At 25.1% G+C, this 22,583-nt stretch overlaps 1 long non-coding RNA gene across 1 annotated transcript in view; it reads left to right on the top strand.

Annotated features, from left to right (window-relative positions):
- LOC122499906 overlaps window positions 1-22,583 on the top strand; it is a 116,069-nt gene that overhangs the window by 44,180 nt on the left and 49,306 nt on the right. The gene's annotated exons all lie outside the window — the stretch shown is intronic.

The following is a 22,583-nucleotide window of genomic DNA, read 5'->3' as shown; positions in this document are numbered from 1 at the left end:
TGTTAGATATAAAGTTATAATTATAATTACTATGTAAAATTTTGATAAAGTTTTCGAAAAAGCAAATTTCGTAAATGAAGATAAGAGTAGATGGTATATTTACACCAAAGGCAAAAAGAGACGAAAGAATTAAAAGGGAATTAAATAAAAAGTTAAGAAAAAGGAAAAAAAATTAAGAGCGGAAGGGAAATAAAAAAAAGGTGACGAAATTTGGAGGCTCTCAACAAGATTCTCTATTGCGTAAAAATAAATTACAGAAGAGAGAAAAAAACAAATAAAATTAAAAATAATGTAAAAAATATTAATACTAAAAGTGAAACAATCATAATAATAGAAATAAAAATGATAAAAATAATAATGAAAAATGAAGTAATAAAATTAAATAATTTAATTGCATACAAACTAAAAAGGAATTACGCAAAAAATTAAAGAAATAAAGTAGTAAATTTTAATACTAAAAATAAAAATAATAGAAGTACTAAATCTAACTAATAAAATAAATGGTATAATAAATAATATAATTGCGTAAGAAAGAATTATTCAAAAAAATAAATAAAAATGAAAAACATAATAAATAATACAATTACGTAAAAAAGAAATTACGCAAAAAATAAAATTTAAAATAGAATAAAAATAACTTATTTAATAATAACTTTTTAATATTTAAAATAAATAAAATTAACTTAACAAATTAACTTAATAACAGAAAGTTTAAAAAATGTTCATTAAAAGGATTTTAAAAAAGCAAATATGAGGTTATTTGGCTAAAAAAAAGCTCTTTTACTTGAAGCAAATATTGAAAATAATAATTTTTTTTTCTAATAAAAAAGAAATAAATTAAAAAAATTGCCAGGTGTCATCGAGTAATATTTCGTTGACAGCCTGAGGGCAAGAGGAAAAAAAAGAATCCTGTCCGTAGGTGACGAAATGTCCTCAATCTATGAAAATGATAAGGATAGTGGCAAATTAAAAATTATGTTCACATTGTTGTTCCACCGAGAGAAATAAGTTGCAACACTTATATCCTAAATCATCAGAATGTCATGAGTCACAGTTTTGTGTACGAATATAAATTTCTCGTTGCAACATGATCGGTGAGTTTCAAATTTTCTCGATTATAATCGGTAACCTAAAATACATTTCATTACAAGCAATATTTTGAAATCAATTATATGAATATATATATATTTATTTGTATGTATATATTTATATTTATATATATATATATATATTTGTATATATTTGTATATGTATATATTTGTATATATATAATTATATACGTGTATGTATAATATATATATTAAGTATACATATTCAAAGTAACATCATCGCCTTCGACAAATTAAATTTCATCTTTTCTCGAGTCTTTTCTTTTCTTTTTTTTCAACTCAACTTGGCACAAATAATATACAACAATCTTTTGATGTCGAACTCATTTTGGAATGTGGGACGTTGTGGGTACAATGTTTACACCAACGTTAAAAATTCAGACCAAGATAAAAACAATCTCTTTTTAATATTCAATTAGGCAAAACAACTCAGGGAATATTTTATTTCCGCTTCAACTATGAACACGTTTTGAAATTGAATCAAATTATCATCTAATTATAGAATATTTGATTTTTGCATTTTTATAAATTCCGGATAGAAATGTCCGTTTCACCAAAGGATAACTACAAAATATTTCGAGGATGGAGATTATTATTATGTTTCTCTTTTTTAATGAGACATTTATTATAGCAATTAAAATTTTCCCAAATAAATTCTTTTTTAAATTCTATACATATTTAAAAAATTTGTAATCCTCAGACTCACGTGCGACTATTGATGCTTTTTTAAACTTTTTTCACAAATATTTGGCTATATTATTTTTATAAATAAATTACTAATGATACATACATTTCGTTTAAAAAGCCATACTAATATGGTACTATTTCGTAAGTGGAGATTTTAAATATCGCAATTTATTTAGTGAGGAAATTAATTCTATGACTCGAAAAACATTGGAGACTAAAAAAATAAAAAAATAGAAAGAAATAAAATTTAGAAGAATTTCAATTAAAAATTTTGAAAATAATTTTGAAATTAATGGAAATTAGATTTAAAATATTACGTTAAAATTTTTTTATTATAAATTACCTATTTCAATTCAATTATTTTCAATATTTTTGCACAATTTCAAATATCTAGGAAAAATAATTAAAAATAATTAAAACTAAATTTTGTTTTTAAATTATTATTAAAATTTTGAAGAAGACAATCTTGAAAATTTTTAATTATGATTTTTCAAAAAATTAAATAGTTTATTAAATATTGTCTAAAAATTCTTTTACGAAATTTAATGTTAGTTAAGAAATGAATAAATAATTTTTAAATACGTAACACTTTAAGAGCGTTTTCAAGCTTAAAATTTAAATGTACCTGAACTTTGGAGCGTTTTAATTAATTTAAATTAAATAAACAAAAAAAAAGAGTTTATTAAGAGGAAAAACATATTTTATTTTTTAATTTATAAATTAAATTTTATTTTTTTTAATTTATAATGAAAATCTACATTTTTTAATTTAAACAAAACTTAATGAACTATTTTAATTTTCTTAGTTAGAAAGAAAATTTTAATTTTTTAATTTAAAAAGATTTTTACTTCCTAAATTAGAAAGAAAATTTTATTCCTCTACAATAATAGAAAACTTTTGGTTTTTTAATTCAAAAAGAAAATATAAATTTTTTTTTCCTAAATTAGAAAGAAAATTATAATTTTATATTTTAAAAAGATCACGATGGAGAAGTGTACAACGTTTTTGATCAACGATAGGAAGAAAAAAATACTTTTTATCCAAAAAAACAATATTTTTCGTTCACAAATTTATATTTTTTAAACTTTTAAAAAATATAAATTTGTGATAAAAAAACACTGTAAAAATTTTTGTTTAACATTGAAAGGAAAATTACATCTTCTTCTAAATAATTGATTATGAAAAACGTTGTAAATTTCACTGACGTGAAAAATTTTGTTTTTTTAATTGTTGAAATAGAATATTGTAATTTTTTAATTCGAAAGGCTTTTGAAAAATTATTATTAATAGCGACATGAGTAAAAGAGTACATTCCACTCGAAGTTAATTTTGCAAAATTAAATATTTTGCAATTTCACATGAATAAAAAAAAAATGCGAATATCGGAAAGTTTGCATAAAAAAAAGGCGACGAATATAATAAAATAAAAGAATAGTTGGAAGTCGACAAGGAGTTCGAGTGAGGAATTTAAAATATATATATATAAGTATTTCATGCCACGGAAGTATAATTCGCAGAAAAAATATTTTTTAAAACAAGAGACTCATTTAGCCTGAAGGGTAGATATAAATTGAGTGAAAAAGAGACTGTCGCAACTCGTCCCTTTTTTTCGTATAATAAAACTGGCGTGCGGGACACGCCTTCTTTCTTTTCAAATCAATTACAACGTTCATCCATTCGCAGTGTCTTGTTAAAGCAACATTTCGTTGTTATTTCTGCAGCGTTTGCTTTTCGTTTATATATACATATATATATAAGAGCGTAACAGTTAATCTATCCAAGGTTTCTCCTCATCGTCAGTCACAAAGTTTTTCCAAATGAAAAAGTCTCATCTCGCGCAAAGAGAAATATTTAATAGTCACTCTTCTCTCTCCCGTTCCCTTTGCATTACCAATTATCATCCTGTGTATGAGTTTAAAAGGTACTCGCACACATACACGCACACATTTACCTTTTTTTTTCTTTTCGGAAAAAAAAGAAGAAGAAAAAAAAGAGAGAGTAGAAATTTTTACACATGTGTTTCTATTTTGTCTGCGCGTTTGTTACTGTAACACTCGTATTATCGTTTTATTCCATTCTCGTTAAGACTACGACATTTTCCTGTTGTTTTTACGTTTTAGTTCAAACGTCAGACGGTAGAAAAAAAAGGTACAGCTAATCTCGAATCCGTTCCGGGAACATTTCCCGTGTTGAAGTCATATTGTCGTCGGGAATGGAAAAAACGAGACTGTGAAGTTTCCTGTTTGCTGAAGAAGCGTTTTAGCCGCTATTTAAAAGTAAAAGAAGAGACTTGAGGATATATTTTTACATTAACCGTAATGATTATTCAAACAATGGAGAAGGTTTTTATTGGCCTCATTTCGCAATAATTTCTCTATAAAGAGTGTACTATTAATTATGATAATTGTTTGTCGACATAAAGGGAGAAATTTCTCAACTTGAAAATTATTACTCTTTCTTATTAATTATTACTAATTATTATTACTCTTTCTCATTAATTATTACTAATTATTATTACTCTTTCTCATTAATTATTACTAATTATTATTACTTTAGTGATAATTCTTGCTCATTATCACCAATTATCTTGAATAACGAACTAATTATCACTAATTTCTAATTAATTATGGCTAATCACCAATTAATTATTACTAATTACTGTATTAATTATCACTAATTAATAATAATTAAGTATATTACATTATTGAATTAGCACTAATTAATAATTAATTATCACTAATTATTTATTAAATATAATTAATTAATTATAAATAATTACCAATTAATAATATTAATTAACTAATTAATTACCACTAATTAATAATTAAATATCATTAATTAATTATAATTAATTACTAATTAATTACCATTAATTCTTGATTAATTATGGCTACTTACTGTTTAATTATCACTAATTACTAATTAATAATTACAAATTAATTATCACTAATTATTAATTATTACATTTATAAATTATTATAAAACATGAAGAAATCGATCACTCCGAGTCTTCGACTCGGAGCAATCAATATCTTCATGTTTTATAATAATTTATAATAATTAAAAATTTATGAAAATAATTGGATTATTATTGAGACGAAATTTATAAAAAATTGTAAATAATTGAATTCCTGTGGAATTTTGATTATTTTTGACAATAATTAAATGTTTGTGTACGATTTTATTAAATTTTTTTTTTAAATAATTGAATTTTTCTCGGAAAATTTTATTAAAATAGTAGATATTGAAAATAATTAAAATTACCCGTGTGGAAATTTGTCACGTATCTGTACCGTAATGATATAGTTTCACTAGTTGCTATCTAGTTGCGATACCGTGAAATGTTGTAGTAACTATCTTGAAATGTAACGCTACGGACATCAAGTTTCTAGATAGTTTTACTATATCAGAACAATATAGTGAAATATTATAAAGCTATAACACGGGCTCTAGTATAAATTTCATTTTTAGAAACTTGTTTAATACTTCTATATTGATTTACGGTAAATTTTTTTTTAATTTTAAACATAATTAAATTTTATGAGAATAAGAATTTTATTACTTGTAAAAATAATTGAATTTCTGTAATAAATTATTATTTGCAATTTCTCCAAAATTGAATTATTTTAGTGTTTTCAACAAAAATTTGAATGTAAAATTTTTAAATTCTATTATTTTTAAAATTGCTAATTTTATTTAAAAAATGAAGTAAAAAGTTAGTTAGAATTGTTGCTAGTTAACTAATAATTATTATATTATTTCTTTATTAGTTATTATCAGTTATAATCACTTTAAATTTGAATCAGTTTAAAATGATAGTTTTAAGTGCGACAATCAGTGACTGATTTTGGCTTCTGAATCAGTAAAAAAATAACTGATTTTCAGTAAAAACTAACTGAAAAATTAATTAAACTTTATTGATTGGATTAGTTAAAGAAATCTACTAAAACATTAGTTATTTTTAACTAATTGTCAGTAGAAATATTACTATTAAATTATTTTAAAAACATTTTATTAAATTTCAATAGTTTGAATAATATTTTTCAAATTATTATTTTCGAAAATTCAATTTTATTGTCAAGAATTGAAACATAATTTTTAATAAACACATTTTTTTAGAATTTTTAAAAAATGTCCTTTAAACCTGTACCTAATCATTATCAAAAAATTGAAATTTGTATTCTTTAAAATATTGCGAATTCTTTTAATAAAATTAAAAAAAAAACTTTAATTGATCTGGTTATATCGAAATTGAAAAAATCAAAATTGAATTTATAATGAAAAATTGGTATTGTCAATTATAAAATAAAAATCGAATTTTACAAAATTTCAATTCTGTAAAAGTTTTTCAATTAATTTTCGGAAATTTAATTATCTTAAGAGACTAAAATATAATTTTTATGAAGCTTATTTTTCTTTAGATGTTTGAAAAAATTTCTTTAAAGCTTTAATTATTTTTGAAATTTTTTTGATTTTGTCAAAAATTTTAATTGCAACTCTTTCATAATTCAATTAATTTATATTTACGTGGAATTTGATTTTCTAATTATTTAGAAAGCAATTATTTTTTAAATTTTCATAAATTTCTTTAAAAACTAATTATTTTCAATACTCTTTTACAAAATTTCATTTATTTAGAAACTTTTCAAATTTAAAAAAAAATTCGAAACTGAATAATTTTCTAAAGTAAACATAAAACATTGTTACATATTTTTTTGCATTCAATTTAAATTGTCATAAATTTCAGTTTATCATATTTTTGGACATTTTTGGAAATTTCTAATTATCAAATTTCGGTTTGTAACAATTATTGATATTAAAATTTAAAAAAAAATTAAAATTTATACCCAATTATTAATTTTCAACTGTAACGCTTTCGAAATTAGAATTTTGAAACAAATTATTAAATTTGAAATCGAAAAAGTAGTTATTGAAATAATTAAGATTATTTTTAAAATTCTTATCTGATATTCTTTACTGAATTAATTATCTTCTTCAAATAATTGATTTAGCGAAGAATATTAAGATAAAAATTCTATTTATAGAAAACTGAAAAATTTTAAGAAAATTCTCTTCGAGTTATTCAAAATTCAATTAAAGTACGTCTAAAATTAAATTTTATCATAATTCAATTATTGTTCAAAAGAAAAAAATCCAAGGTTTTCTTTAAAAAATTCACAGAGTGATTTCAAAGTTTCCAAAGTGAAAAGAATTTTTAAAAAAAATTTTATTTTTTCAAAAATTGCCGGACACTGAAAATCAACTGAATTTTGGTCGTATTTCTAGAAATTTAATATTTCTCATCGCTTTTCATTTCGATTAAATTTCCTAAGCTTTATATAGTACTTGATTTCACTGCGATCTAAACGACATCAAAAGTATTTCCAAATTAAATACCAAATTATTTCCAAATAATCCAAAAATAAAACGTATTCAACTATCGCCAGAAATAGTGTGAAATATCTGAAAACAATATTAGAATTCACCGAATAAAAAATTCCTCGCCGAGTAATTATTTATTGCCAAACAGCGTTTATACATTCCACATATCTTGATAACGAAAGCAACAAGCAAAAAAGAAAAGTGAGAATAATTAACCCAGACCATTCCACTTATAGTTTCAAATATTTCAATAACGACATTCATAAATCGTCATTCGACTGACCGCTGTGTCTCTAAATCTAAAAATCAAACATTTCTTTTAACTAAAAGAATATACAGTAATATATTTTTATGAATATGCAACATATCCTGTTCTCCAGTTGTTCACTGAACTGTAGTAAAGAATAAGAAAAAAAAGAAAAAATTCAACACGATCCATTTATGACTGACTTGTGGTCATTTTCATGAAATATAATAACGAGAGAGAGAGAGAAAAAAAATATGTAAATTGGCGCTCTCGTGAGGACCAAAGTCGATCTTTCAAAGTCGTTCACTTCACCACTTGTATAATCAGGCATTCAACGACCTACTAGTTACGAAACTGAGCTATCGCTCTCAGAATGCTGAGTTAGTTATACGTTATATATATATATGTATATGTATATTGCATTGTGCATGTGATTAGATGAGACTCACGCTTTTGAGACTTTCATTTTATCAAAGTATATATTATTCCGGGAAAGAGTGTTTAGTTCATTGTTAGCTTCACATCACGTTATGCATATTTTATAACAAGAAGACAGAGAACAGTTTCTTTCTTGAGCGCATATGTTCATATATTATATGGTCATTCGCTAATTTATGCAAATCTCCTTTTCATACACGTATAATTTCATTTTCAATCACGAGATATACATTTCAAAGGGGATTTTTCTTTATTTTCTTTCTTTATACATGATTTCATGTATCATTTTTCATTCTAATTGTCAAACATGTGCGCGACTGTAATTTGTCAAATTGGGGCGGGAAAATTAAAAGAAAAAAAAAGGTGTTGAAAAATGTAGAGTGAGAGAACACCAGTTGTGGGCATAATTATGTACACAACTGGTGTAATTAAGAGGAGATGAAAATTGGGAGCGCTTTAATTATCAGGATTTTTCTTAAATTTAGAATCTAAATTCACTTCATTTGCATGGAGAGAAAAATTGATGAGCTAAAGGTAAACGGTACTAGAGTTAAGAACGTAGTGTATAAGTAGAAATTTTTAAAGTTTTGTTTGAAATTTTGGGGTTTAAAAATAAACGCTTGAACTTACTGCACTTTGGAGCCTTACTGCACTTTGGAGCGTTTAAGGATATAAAACGTTTTTTAATTGAACGCTCCAAAGTGTGAGGTATTTAACTTTAAACGCTCCAAAGTGCATCTATATTTAAACTTTATTTTTTATAATTAAACTTAACGAAAGTTCGATGTTCACTTGTAGCAAAAAATAGAGATTTTTAATGTTAACCTCTCAAAAATAACAAGATTAACTATAAACGCTCCAAATGTTCACCGCCTTGAACATTAAACGTCCCAAAGTTCACTTAAATGGCCAAATTTAGAGATTTTTAATGTTAAACGCTCAAATTTAACAATATGCTCTGCAAACATTCCCCGCCTTCAAGTTTTAATGCTTCAAAGTTTACTTGTAGCAGAAATTATCCGTTTTTATATTTAAACGCTCGAAAAGTGCAATGCCTGTAACTTTAAACGCACTCAAAGTTCACTTATAACCAAAAATAGAGATTTTGAATGGTAAACGCTCAAAAATAACATGAGTAACTATATTAACGCTCCAAGTGTTAACCACCTTCAACATTAAACGTCCCAAAGTTCACTTAAATAGCAAAATTTAGAGATTTTTAATGTCAATCGCTTAAAAATAACTATAAACGCTGCAAAAATTCCCCACCATTAAGTTTTAATACCTCAAAGTTCACTTGCAGCAAAATTCAGAGATTTTTAATGTTAAACGCTCAAATAAACAATAAATTCTACAAAAATTCCCCGCCCTCCAGTTTTAATACCACAAAGTTCACTTGTACCATTAAAACTTAGAGATTTCTAAAATTAAATGCTCGAAAAGTGCAATACCCTTAACTTTAATTAAATGTTCCAAAATTCACTATATGTAGTAGAAAAATTTACAAATTTCTACACTTGAACCTACAAAGATGGTATAGCGCCATAAAAGCTTTAAATTCACCTTGCACTTAACCCGCCCCTAGAAAAAAAATATTTCAAAAATCATCATCATCATTTCATTTTAAAATCATCAAAAATCTTAAAAACTAAAAATGAATCTCAAGATCAAAAATCTGAACATCTTGAGGTTAAAAGTATAATAATGACGATGACTTTCAAGCTCCAAAAGGAAATTACAACCAATTTAGAGATAATCAATTTTTATTGCTAAATATGTAAACCGGAAGGAACATCTGGTATCTTCGGTCCATAGAAGATGAGTTTTGAGATTTTTTGAACTAGTTTCCGAATACCGGGCATATGGTCACAGGTTGTAAAGATGTGAAAATGAGGGGAAGAGGGCACACATTTCCGAAGTCGATATCTATACTCATACTCACACACAATACACCTCTCTGGTCGTTTCTGATATGATGAAGGGGAATATTGGCACTCATCGAGGTTGGAGGGAAAAAAAATGATGATAAAATAAACGATCTGGTTTTCAGTATAGAAGAAGAATACAAGGAGGTGGACTTCAGGCGGAGCTTTCATCGAGTACCGCCTTAGTATAGACCGCCCCAGAGTTGGCCTATCTTTTTTATAATACACACATATATATATAAAAAAAGGAGAACCCTATTATTTTTTCCCTTTTTTATTTAAAAGTGTATTTTGTTCCTGTACTTTTAACTATATACATATGTGTATGTATAGGAATGGGGAGGAGCAGGAACGATGCTCCAGGTGTGCTCCAGGTGTGTTCTCCGCCGCAAGTAGAAGAGTTCGCCTCTTGCGCGCACATCGTATACCTTAATGATTGTAATATTACCTTCGCTAACTTTCTGGAAAAATTGTAATTTTCGTTCGATCTTGTCAGTTGTGGTGTGTGGTCCAAGGAATCAGGTTCTCTTTTTTTTTGTTGATTATTTTTAACTTTTCGAAAGTACAAATAAGACGCGCGTAAGTCTTCAGCAAAATTAATCACCACCACTGTGTTTGTATATGTATATATACACATGGCACCTGAAGCACTTTTTCTTCTTCCTTCAAGGACAAAATTATTATTATAGAAAATTACAGACCTTTACACAATTTTAATTGACTTGATTCTTTCGCTCAACGACATGTTATTTTGCTAACAAGTTTGTTTTACAGACGTTTCCGTTTTCAAATTAACCGACATTTATCTACATGTATATATGTAAAACGAGACTTTTTTTGAGGAAAAAAAATTCAACACGAATTTTTAGAATCCCTAATGGCAGAGGGAATTTTTTCTTTCAACAAGTTTTGCAGTTTTTCAATTCATTATACAATTATTATTTCCTTATAGAAATTTTTTTTTTGCAAAATGTACACTGCATTGTAAGTTTAATAAATTTATTGGAAAACTAGCAACAATTCGCGCGGCTAACTTTTTAGGATAAAATTAGCAATTTAAAAAATAATATAATTTAAAAATTTCTAATTCTTTTTGTTGAAAACACTAAAAAAAATCCAATTTTGGAAAAATTACAAATAATTGCAGAAATTCAATTATTTTCAAAAGTAATAAAATTCGTATCACAAAACTCAACTATGTTCGAAATTTACAAAAAAATTTCGACAAAATCCCAATTATTAACTTTATAAAAAAAAAAATTCAATTATTTTCAAAAATTTTTCTTATTTAAATGATTTTCAATATCTATCTACTATTTTAATAAAATTACCCAAAGGAATTTTAATAAAATTCAATTATTTTTAAAAATGATTGAATTATTAAAATTTTAATAAAATTTTAATAAAATTCGTTGCAGAGATTCAATTATTTTTACAAGTAATAAAATTTTTCACATGAATTAAATTATTTTAAAAAATGTAATAGAATTTGTTGCAGGAATTCAATTACTTTTATAAGTAATAAAAATATTAATATTTAAAAAAAAATTTAATGAAATTCGTTGCAAGAATTCAATTATATTCAAAAATAATAAATTTCTTAGCAAAAATTCAATTATTTTCATAATTCATAAATTTTTTTTTACAGAAAATCAATTATTTTAAAAATTGTACGCAAAAATTCAATTATTTTCATAAATAATAAAATTCTTTACAGGATTCTTAAAATTTGTCGAAACAATTCAATTATTTAAATTTTTTTTTTTTTTAAATTCTTCGCAATAATTAAATTATTTTCATAAATATCAAAATTCTTTTCAGAGATTCAATTATTTTTTTTATAAATAATATTCTTTTAAGGGATTCAATTATTTTCAAAAATAATAAAACTCATGGTCGAATGGAACTATTCTAAAAAATTTTATTAAAATTCCTCAAAAGAATTCAATTACATATTTAAAAATTTGTTAATAAAATTCTTTATAAAAATTAAATTCTAAGAAACATTCAATTATTCAATAAATAATTTACTTTTTTATTTAAATAATTAAATTCTCGTAGAATTTTCTAATAAAAATTAATTTGAAAATGAATTTTATTTTAAATTTTAGATAATAATAGAATATGAAAATAATTTTTAAGAAGTTACAGTAACAATATTGTTATAATATAAAATAATGATTGTAACACTCGATTCTCTTTAAATATTATAAAACATGAAGAAAACAATTTTTTAAAAGTTGTTTAATTTCAAAAAACTAACTGCAGATGTGGACAGAATGAAAGAAAGAATACTACGATTATTATATTTAATTAATAAAAATTCATAATTAAAGATTATTTACATTAAATAAATAATTAAAAATATAGTCAATTAAAATGAGTTAAAAATAAATGAAACTGAATTAATAATTTGGCATTAAATTCATATAAATGAAAAACATACATTGTTGTCGACAGTTATTGATAATAATTCTTCTTCCACACTTGAAATTTTATTTTCTGTTTTCGTACATATTATTTAATCCAAAGCCTATGTTTATTTTAAAGTTCAGAAAATCGTCATTCCTGAAAGTGCAACGAAACAAATCCTCTTTGCCTGACTGAAAACGAAGCTTTTGTTAATCTCTTAAAAATACATTTTCTATCCTCTGCACATTGTCCGGTGAAACATATGAGGGATGTTTAGGCTTCTTCCGACGTTCATAGTTTCTCTTTGGGAACATTTCAGAATTCCGATATTTGTCGGATATCTCCAGGGCATATACCGTATATACATACACATGCATGTGTGTGTTTATATAGTATTTTGAAAATCAGGACGAGATATAAAGTACAAATTTTTCATCACTGGAAATTTTGTTTCAAGAAATTAAAATCTTCTTGAAATTTTTTTTTTTTATGGTTTTAAAAATTTAATTTACTTTTTTCGTTAAAATTGAATTCTATTTTTAGATTTTGTTGATATTTAGATTTTAATTTTCGATAATAGACCAACTTTAGTTCGTCGAGCTTTAGCTTATCAAAATTATAATTTAAAAATTAAAAGTTATGTTTCTTTTTCTAATTTCCTTATTCTTATTTAAATATGTCCCTATGACAATATTCCTGTCTGGAAATGTGTGAAATCGATTGACTTTGAAAATAAAGAAAGAACGACTGGACTAATAACTATAACTGGACTAATAATATTTTTGAGGATTAGCATTTTTGAAAGGAAGTTGAAAAAACAGGGGGCTTTTCATCTTTTTTGTTTAGCTTCCGTAATATTTATGCTGAACGATAAATTTTTCTGATTCTGTGTTTATTTTCGTGTTTATTTTGATAAAGAATGTCTGGTACGATAAAAGCTTTTGTTCAGGTGCTCAACAAAAAAAAAGGAAACAAAAAAAGATAAGCCTTCCTAAAAGTAAAGACAGCACTGACCCATACAACGAAACACGTTTTTCCATACTGACCCTTTAAGCTAAAGCTAAAGAGAAAGAGAGAGAGAGAGAAGGAGAGCAGGTTTTTGGTTCATGCAAATTCGTCGATGTTCTTTCAAAACTTCCTCCCACAAATGTGTGGGCACAAGTTTCTCTCTCTCTTACTCTCTCTCACTATCGAGTTTATTCTTATATGAATCTCCATGCGGTCGTGTACCACAAGGGGGTGAGAGTATACATCCAACAGCGCGCCATAGGGATTAAATAAGATTAGGAGATTTTGACACTCCGACTAACTGAAGTCGACGGGCACACACCACTTTTAAAAATAACCTTCTTCTTCTTCTTCTTCATCATCATCCAATATCGTCAAAAAAGAAAAGAAAAAAAAATGAACGTCTTATAATCACTTGAAATCCGGGATTAAAATTTATAATTTTTAATGAAAGTTTGACTTTTCAAATGGACATGCCTATCTTTCTTTTTAATGTCATTTTCTTTTATACTCCCAAAAAAAGCGACAGATTCTGTCTTATTTTGCAATTGGAATGTAAAACATATATATATTTGACTGAATCAAAAAGAAAGTATAAAAGAAGGAAAACCTTGAATTAAAGTATTAAACTATTAAAGGTCTTCAATATATTTAAACACTTTCAAAATTTTACCCAATTTTTAATGCTAATCGCTGAAAAAATTTTAAGTACATTAAAAATTTTTATATTTGGAAAATTCAGGTCGATTTTTATTATTCTTACTTCAAATTGTGATCGATGTGGGAACAAAACTATAATTATTAAAATTTTTAAAAAGGGTTTATAACTTTGAAAGGTGTGAAATTAAAGTAGCTTTGACGTTAAAAACTGTTTAAGTGCAATCGACTTAAAATTCTGTTTTTTAAGGATATAAAAATAATTGAGACAAAAAAAGAATCAAAACGTTGCTTCGCAACACTTTTGCGATTCAGTTTTTTATCTCAAATAGATATCATTAGAAAAACTATGGGTTTCTAACAGTTTTTGGTAATTTTACTTTAAACGCTACAAAGATTTTGAATCTACACTTAATTTTTTTAGTAACAAAAAAAATTGCGATTTATAATGGTAAACGCTCAAAAATAACAAGAGTATATATAACTATAAACGCTCCAAATGTTCACCGCCTTCAACATTAAACGTCCCAAAATTCATTTAAATAGCAAAATTTAGAGATTTTTAATGTTAAACTCTCAAAAATAACCATAAACCCTGAAAAATCCCCAGCCTTTAAGTTTTAATGCCTCAAAAATCAATTGTGGCAAAAATGAAAGATTGTCATATTTAAACGCTCGAAAAGTGCAATGCCTTTAAGTTTAAACACCTCAAAGTTCACTTATAACAAAAAGAATTGAGATTTATAATGGTAAACGCTCAAAAATAACAAGAGTAACTATAAACGCTCCAAGTGTTAACCACCTTCTACATTAAACGTCCCAAAGTTCATTTAAATAGCAAAATTTAGAAATTTTTAATGTTAAACGCTCAAATATAACTATAAACTATGCAAAAATTCCCTGCAACTTTTAATGCTTCAAAGTTCACTTGTGGCGAAAATTAGAGATTATTATATTTAAACGCTCGAAAAGTGCAATGCCTTTAACTTTAAACACCTCAAGGTTCACTTGTAACAAAAAATAGATTTTTAAAGGTGAACGCTCAAAAATAACAAGAATAACTTTAAACGCTCCAATTGTTAACCGCCTTCAACATTAAGGGGACACCCAAGTCACCTAAAAACAATGCAAAAAGAGTCAACTTTCCGTACACTTTTCTCGAAAACTATTATTCCAATTGCGTTCGCCCTTTTTTCATTCGATTACAAATATAATCAATTATATGAATAAGAAGTGATACGACGTTATCTTGAATAGAAACTTTTTTATGAATCTTTATACTAAAAGCAAAATAAAAATCCCATTTTTTCTGATTCATTGACTCATATCTCCGTTTGTACAAATCAAAATGATGTTAAACTTCTTATTCGTATTCTTGGAACCTTACTGAACAAAGTAAAAGAAAAAAATTACAAATCGGTTTAGTAGATTCGGAGAAAAGTGTACCGAAAGTAAAAAATTGGAAAAAAACAATTTTTACAGGAGAAACGAAAAAAGAAAAAGTACTAACAACTCATGGTATTCAGAATCATGTAATCAGATTTTTTCTACTCTTTAGAAAAGGTTTTAAAAAGTCTTGTTCTATTCCTAATTAAGTCTACTTTTAGAAAATCAAATAAAAAAAATCGATTTTTTTGTCATTTTTCCACTTAGGTGTCCCCTTAAGCGTCCCAAGGTTTATTTAAATAGCAAAATTTAGAGATTTTTAATGTTAAACGCTCAAAAATAGCTGTAAACGTTGAAAAATCCCCCGCAAGATTTAATGTTTCAAAGTTCACTTGTGGCGAAAATTAGAGATTATTATATTTAAACGCTCGAAAAGTGCAATGCCTTTAACTTTAAACACCGCAAAGTTCACTTGTATAACAAAAAATAGAGATTTTTAATGATAAACGCTCAAAAATAACAAGAGTAACTATAAACGCTCCAAAAGTTTACACCAGCTTTTACTTTAAACGCCGTAAAGTTCATTGGTAGCAAAATTGAGAGATTTTGAATGTTAAACGCTCAAAGATAACTTTAAACGCACTAAAAATTTGCTGTCTCGAAGATTAAACGCCCCAAGTTCATTTGTATTAGCAAATTTTAAATGTTTTAAAGTGCATTTGTGTTTAAATTTATTTTTTATAATTAAAAGCTACAAAATGTTTGCTGTTTTTAGGTTTAAAGGCTCCAAAGTTCACTTGTTGAAAAAAGTAGACAAATTGCGACATCGTGAACTTTAAACGTTCCGAAGTTTATATTAGTATTTAAATTTAATTTTTTCTCACTTAAACGCTCTAATGTTTACTTGTAGCCAAATTAACTGACTTTTAATGATAAAATTCTCAGATTTTCGATGTCAAAAATTTAAACGCTTTAAAGAACTACGTCTTTAACTTTAAACGTTTCAAAGAGTATTTTTGTTTAATTTAATTGTTTCTATACTGTCTTTAACGTTTAAGGTTTGAAATTTCACTTTTTTTGATAAACGTTGAAGTTTTAATCAATAGTTATGAACGCTCCAAACTTTAAACGCTGTCAATTCTAACAAACACTTTATAGAGTTTCAATTTTAAAACTTAATAACAATTCCTTGTTTCTAAAAACAAAAAAGCTTCACACATTTTAAACTAAGGAACTTAATTTAAAAAAAAAATCTTTTTTTACACGCACTAGTGAAAAAAAATTGTCAAATTGATTGAATGATATTAATATACAAAAAATAGACATTCTGCGAGTTAACATGATGCAAATTAGTTGATTTTTCACGTGTAGATATAGATCTAAAATTTTGAATTATTACTATACTGTGATTCTTTTCACCTGCACTATATATACATATATTCATATTTATTTAAAACCGTAACCCGATCCGCAGACAAATTGACCAGATTTCAGAATTGCAAAACCAAACCAAAACATTAAAAATAATATTTAATCTCTAAATTTTAAGAATTTGACAAGATTATCAATAATTCAGATAAAATCGAATTTCTTTAATGTAAGAAATTTTGATTTTTTATTGGGGATATTTTTTGATACTTGGAAATAATAATTGTATCATAAATAATGATTAATGAGAATTATAATAGGATTGATACGTTCATTAATTGAATTTGATTATTCAATTGAATTAGTAAGCGTTATATGAGTAATTTTTAGTCAAAAATTATACTATTGGTTTACTTTTACAATTATAGTATTTACTAATTAACTATTATTACTATTAGTAATTTCCTACTACAAATAATAGAAATTACAAATTCATTTAGTTGAGGTCTCTTCTTTAATTATTAACGTTCTCTCTAAATTTTAATTTTAGTAAAAATGTTTACTAATTTGAATTAGTGACTGATTTTTTGCTTTCGAATTAGTAATTTCTACTAAATTGTTAGTAAAGAATACTATTTATTAGTTGTAAATTTTACTAATAAATTACTATTTATAATAGTAATTTCTACTAATTTAATAGTAAAATTTACTATCAATAAATTTATTAATAATTATTTAATTTAATTTAATTTAACTATTTTATTTAATTTATTAATAACATTTATTACTAAAGAATAATCATTTTTACTAATATTTTTGTAGAAATTACTAATTATAAACAAAAAGTCGGTAATTTAAATGAAGAGAGAAGGATAATAATTAAAATAGAGCCCTTAATAAATCTTAAACAATAAATCTTAACTTTTTGCTTTTAAATAAGTAAATTTGATTAATAAATACTAATTTATTCTAATTAAATTATTAAAATGCAAAAAGTCAGTCATTAATTCAAATTAGTAAATATTTTTAGTAATTCAAATTCAAAAAGTAATGTAGTAGCTTTGCCAAATTTTTTAGTAGTTTATTTTTTACTTCGAATTAGTAGTTTTTGACTAAAAATTAGTAGCTTTCAACTGAAAATGAGTCAAAACGAACATTAATTCATTTCATTTCTTTATTATTACATATTATAATTATTAACAATTTGAAATTGACGATAATAATGATAATGACAAATTTATGACCATAATAATGATAAACGATGAATAATGATAAATTCTAGAAATTGAAATAAAACAATATTCTGTAATTGTAAATCAAAATTCCCATTTAGATATATATATATAAAACTCGGAATAATAATATTCTCGTATAATTCTTTTATAGATTATAAATTTTCTCAAAGTTCAGAGGTTCTAGAAGAGATGGCGTTAAGGTTATATAGTTTGCATTACATTCCTCAGAAGTTTCAGGATACTGTGTGTGTCCTAGGACGAAGGACAAAGCATTCTATATCTTTGTATAACAGAGGGGCATTTACATGTATATAACACTGTGACAGTTTATCCTTGGTAAAACTAACAATGTCATTTTTATGTTACGAACATTCAGAGAAAGTGCTTGACTCACAAATAGAATTTTACTACCTTGACAATATAATTTATTACCCTCCGCGAATAAAATTCAATTCCCCCGCGCGCGCTCGCCCGCTCATATAAAAGCTACACTATGCGAATTAGTTGAATCAAAAATAAATCATTTCTACGTGAGATTTTCCTTTTTTCTACCGCTTTCCCCCCCACTCTCCAAAAGATTCTTGATATTTTGCAAAAATTTCGTTATATAATTTCTTCATTCTCATTCTCTTATAAATTTTTAAAGAAAAATATTATTTTAATGTTATAAATTAGTCTACATTTTTTATTAGTTACTATAAAATTTATTGAAAATAATAAAAATATTATAATAATATTTATAGTATTAACAACTTTATTAGTTTTTGTAAATAATTACAATTTTTTTAAATTTTTAATTTGATATCCTTTGAAAAACTGTGAGTTTAAAATATCCAAATTCTGAGTTCGAACAACGTTTAAAAATGCAAAGCGCTCAAAAATGTCAAGTGCATCAAAATCTCATCTCTTATTTTGTATACCTTTCAAAAAAATGTCGAACTCTTTTTTTAATTTCAAAAAGGTAACAATTTTTTTTGGTCCCCTTTAAAAGTTTAAACGCTTTCGAAGTTCAAGAGCATTTAAATAAAGACTCTTCTCTCCTCATCATCAATTCTAAATTAAAAAGAAATGAGTTTCGACTTGAAAATCAATTTTCAAAAGTGTTTGAACTCACAGTCTTTAATTTGAAATCACACATTAATAAACTTCTTTCTTTTTCTGACGTGTATATGCATATATACACATACAATTTGAGAAATAATACTTGAAACACGTCGACGGAAATCAAATATTTAATTTTTACCGTGTGTACCTTGAGAGTTTTTTACGAGATGGTCAACTTAAATATTTCAAACTTTACACACACACACATACATACATACAAGAGCGAGAGCGAGTCCTTTTCGATTTATCTTTTTCTCCACACCGTAATATATTTAGCAAGAATTGATCCTCCGCTCGAATAGTTGGAACGCGCGAAACCGAAAAGTAATTTAGCACGAAGGAATGTAAATGAGGGATATCAAACACTTTCCTGGTAACGAGGCGTATATGTATAAATGTATATGTATATATGCGCGAAAATAATATCTATTTTTATCGCTCGACACTAAACTCAGGGGGGAGATTATCAGTTACAATTAATGAGTAACAGGTGATTAAAAATAATGATTGATGGAGTTGTTTCTCTCTACATTACAGAGAATAAAAGGGTTTTTCGTTAATTTGTTATATTGATTGAGGTCCACATGTTCGATGAAGATATCGACTTGTTTTGGATTTATTATCATATAATATATGGGTCATATTTTTCTTTCTAAAAAACATGTGTGCTACTCTCTTTGATTTATTGTTTATAATTAGCATATTATGTACAATTAATTATAATTTGAGTCAAGTCTTGTCTCGTCGGCGCTTTATAATAAATTGTTAAAATGTATTTGAATATTTATTTCAATAAATATTTTTTTATTTATATGCTAACAACAATAACAACAACCTTTAATAATAATAATTGTAATAATGATAATAATAATAATAATAAATATTCTATATCAATAATGAATATAATTATTATCAACAGTAGAAAATAATACACGCGGAACGCGGTGTTCCATTTATTATTACTTTGTAAATTAAAAAATTTTACATGTTCAAGAATAAGCATCAATTTTTGAATGATTACAAATTAAAAATTTAAAGAATTCCCTTATTAAGTACATAATATTAATTATAAATTTAATAAAAATTTCTGCAAGAATTTCAATATTCTCATAAATAATAAAATTCTTTACAGCAATTCAATTATTTTCAATAAAATTTTAATAAAGTTTATTAAAAGAATATAATTATTTTTAAAAATATTAATTTTAGATTATTTTCCAGAATATTAATATAAATTCAATTTATTTCAATAATTTTGATAAAATTTTTTTTAAAAAATAATGATTTTTAATAAAATTCCTTCAAAAAATTGAATTATTTTCGAAAACTCAAATAAAATTCTTTGAAACAATTCAATTATTTTTATGAATTGTAAAATCATGCGCAAGAATTCAATTTTTTCAAATACAATTTTAATAAAATTTCTCGAAAGAATACAATTTAATTTGATATCCTTAGAAAAACTGTGAAACAGGCGACGATTTTTTTTTTTTTTGAAAACGCAGATGTTCAAATGCCCTCGAACTTTGAAACGTTTAATACTTAAAAAATAAAAATTTGTAGGCACTTAAACTTTGCAGCGTATAAAGTGAGAGCATTAATTTTTAACTGTACTCAAACTTTGTAGCGTTTAAAGCGCCGCGCCGATGTTCAATTGCACTTTAACTTTCGAGCGTTTAATATAGAAAATCCATAATTTGAATGCATTCAAACTTTTCAGCGTTTAGTACTAAAAATAGATAATTTGGGTGCATTAAAACTTTGTAGCGTTTAAAGCATCGATATTCAAATGCATTTCGCAACTTTAGAGCGTTTAATACAAAAAACCAATGTTTTCAACCAAACTTTGCAGCATTTTATAGTACAAATAAAAAATTTGGATGCTTTAAACACTACAAAGTTTAACATTGTAACGTTTAAAGCACCAATGTTCAAATGCACTTGAACTTAGGAAAGTTTAATACAGAAAATTGAAATTTGATTGCACGTTTGCAATGTTTAGAACTGAAAATAAAAAATTTAGAAGAACTTAAACTTTAGAGCGTTTCATAGTAATAACCCAAAATAGAATTCATGGAAACTTTGTAACGTTTCATACCGAAAAATTAAACATTTTATGCACTTATACTTTGAAGTGTTAAAAGCGCTTATGTTCAAATACACATGAACTTTAGAGCGTTTAATACAGAAAATGTTAAGTTTAAGACACCCGAACTTTGCAGCGTTTAGTAATAAAAATAAAAAAAATTTGATACACTTAAAGTATCCGTTACGTTTAAAATGCCGTTTTTCAAAAAATACTTGAAGTCTGACCCATTAAATACCAAAAATAAAAATTTTTTCTGTACTTTAAAGCTGAAACGTTTAAAGTTACGGATTTTAATTATTATTACAGAACACTTTTTAGACTTGGAAAAACATCTTTAAATAAAATTTGAATTGAAGTTTAAGTGGCATTTGGAATTAAGTTCAATGGAATTTCAACTAAAATTCAATTAAATCAAAATTAGTTTAAGTGCAAATTAAATTCAAGTTCAATTAAATCTGAATTCAAATTCAATAATAAAATCTGAAATTATTAAGTTTTATAAAATCTGCATTCAGTTGGAAAATTTAAATTCAGTAAAATCTGAATTTGAGTTCAATAAGATTTTAACTGCAGTTTAATAAATTTTAATTCAAATACAATTTAAAAGTTCAAAAATAATTTAAATTAAAGTTCAAGTACAATTTGAATTCAAGTTAAGCTATACAATTTAAACTTAAGTTTCATGCAATCAGAATTGATGTTTAATAATATCGGAATGTAAGTTTTATGAAATCTGTATTTAAGTTCAAATAAAATCTAAATGAAAGGCAATTCGAATATAAGTTCAAATGGAATTTTAATTTAAGTTAAGATGAATTTTAAATTGCAGTATTTCTGGTACAACTTAAGTTCATTAACATTTAAACAATAAATTCATTAAAACCTGAATTTTACTTCAAGTAAAATTTGAATTTAAGTTTAATGGGCTTGAAATTAAAATTCAATTAACTTTGAATTAAAGCTCATTGAAATCTGAATTTAAGTTCAAGAAAACCAAAAATAATATAATCTTCATCGATTTCTGAAGTTTAGCTAACTAAAAAAATTTATTTGGAATGGCGATAAGTTTCCCTATAAAAGCAAAAATTTTAACTGAAGCAACTAAAGAATTTTGCTTATAATTTATTTAGAATGGAGATAAGTTTCCCTATAAAAGCAAAAATTTTAACTGAAGGAACTAAAGAATTTTGCCTTTACAGTAAAATTTGTAAATTCCAAATTGAAGTTCACCAAATTCTGAATTTGATGAATTCTTAATTTCTTTAGAGAAAAATCTAAATAATTCAAGTAAATTCCAAACTTAAAATCAAACTGAAATTTAAATATACACATATCTCATTATAACAATAAATATGAATGAAAATATTCAAAGTTGGTCGATCCTAAACCTACATTAAGAGGGTTACACACACATATATAAAATAAGGACATGCAGGTCCGTGTTTAGTTCGCTGCTGTGACAGGCAGTATGCATTCTGGCATTCGTGGGCGTACTGGCCCGGCGACTAGTTCAGACTAGTTTGGAGTGGGAATCGA

This window comes from Leptopilina heterotoma, unplaced genomic scaffold (genome assembly GCF_015476425.1).
Source record: "Leptopilina heterotoma isolate Lh14 unplaced genomic scaffold, ASM1547642v1 Lhet_18, whole genome shotgun sequence".
In the NCBI taxonomy this organism is placed as follows: domain Eukaryota; kingdom Metazoa; phylum Arthropoda; class Insecta; order Hymenoptera; family Figitidae; genus Leptopilina; species Leptopilina heterotoma.
The sequence above is the reverse complement of the archived record's forward strand: the minus strand, read 5'-3'. Positions and strand labels throughout refer to the sequence as shown.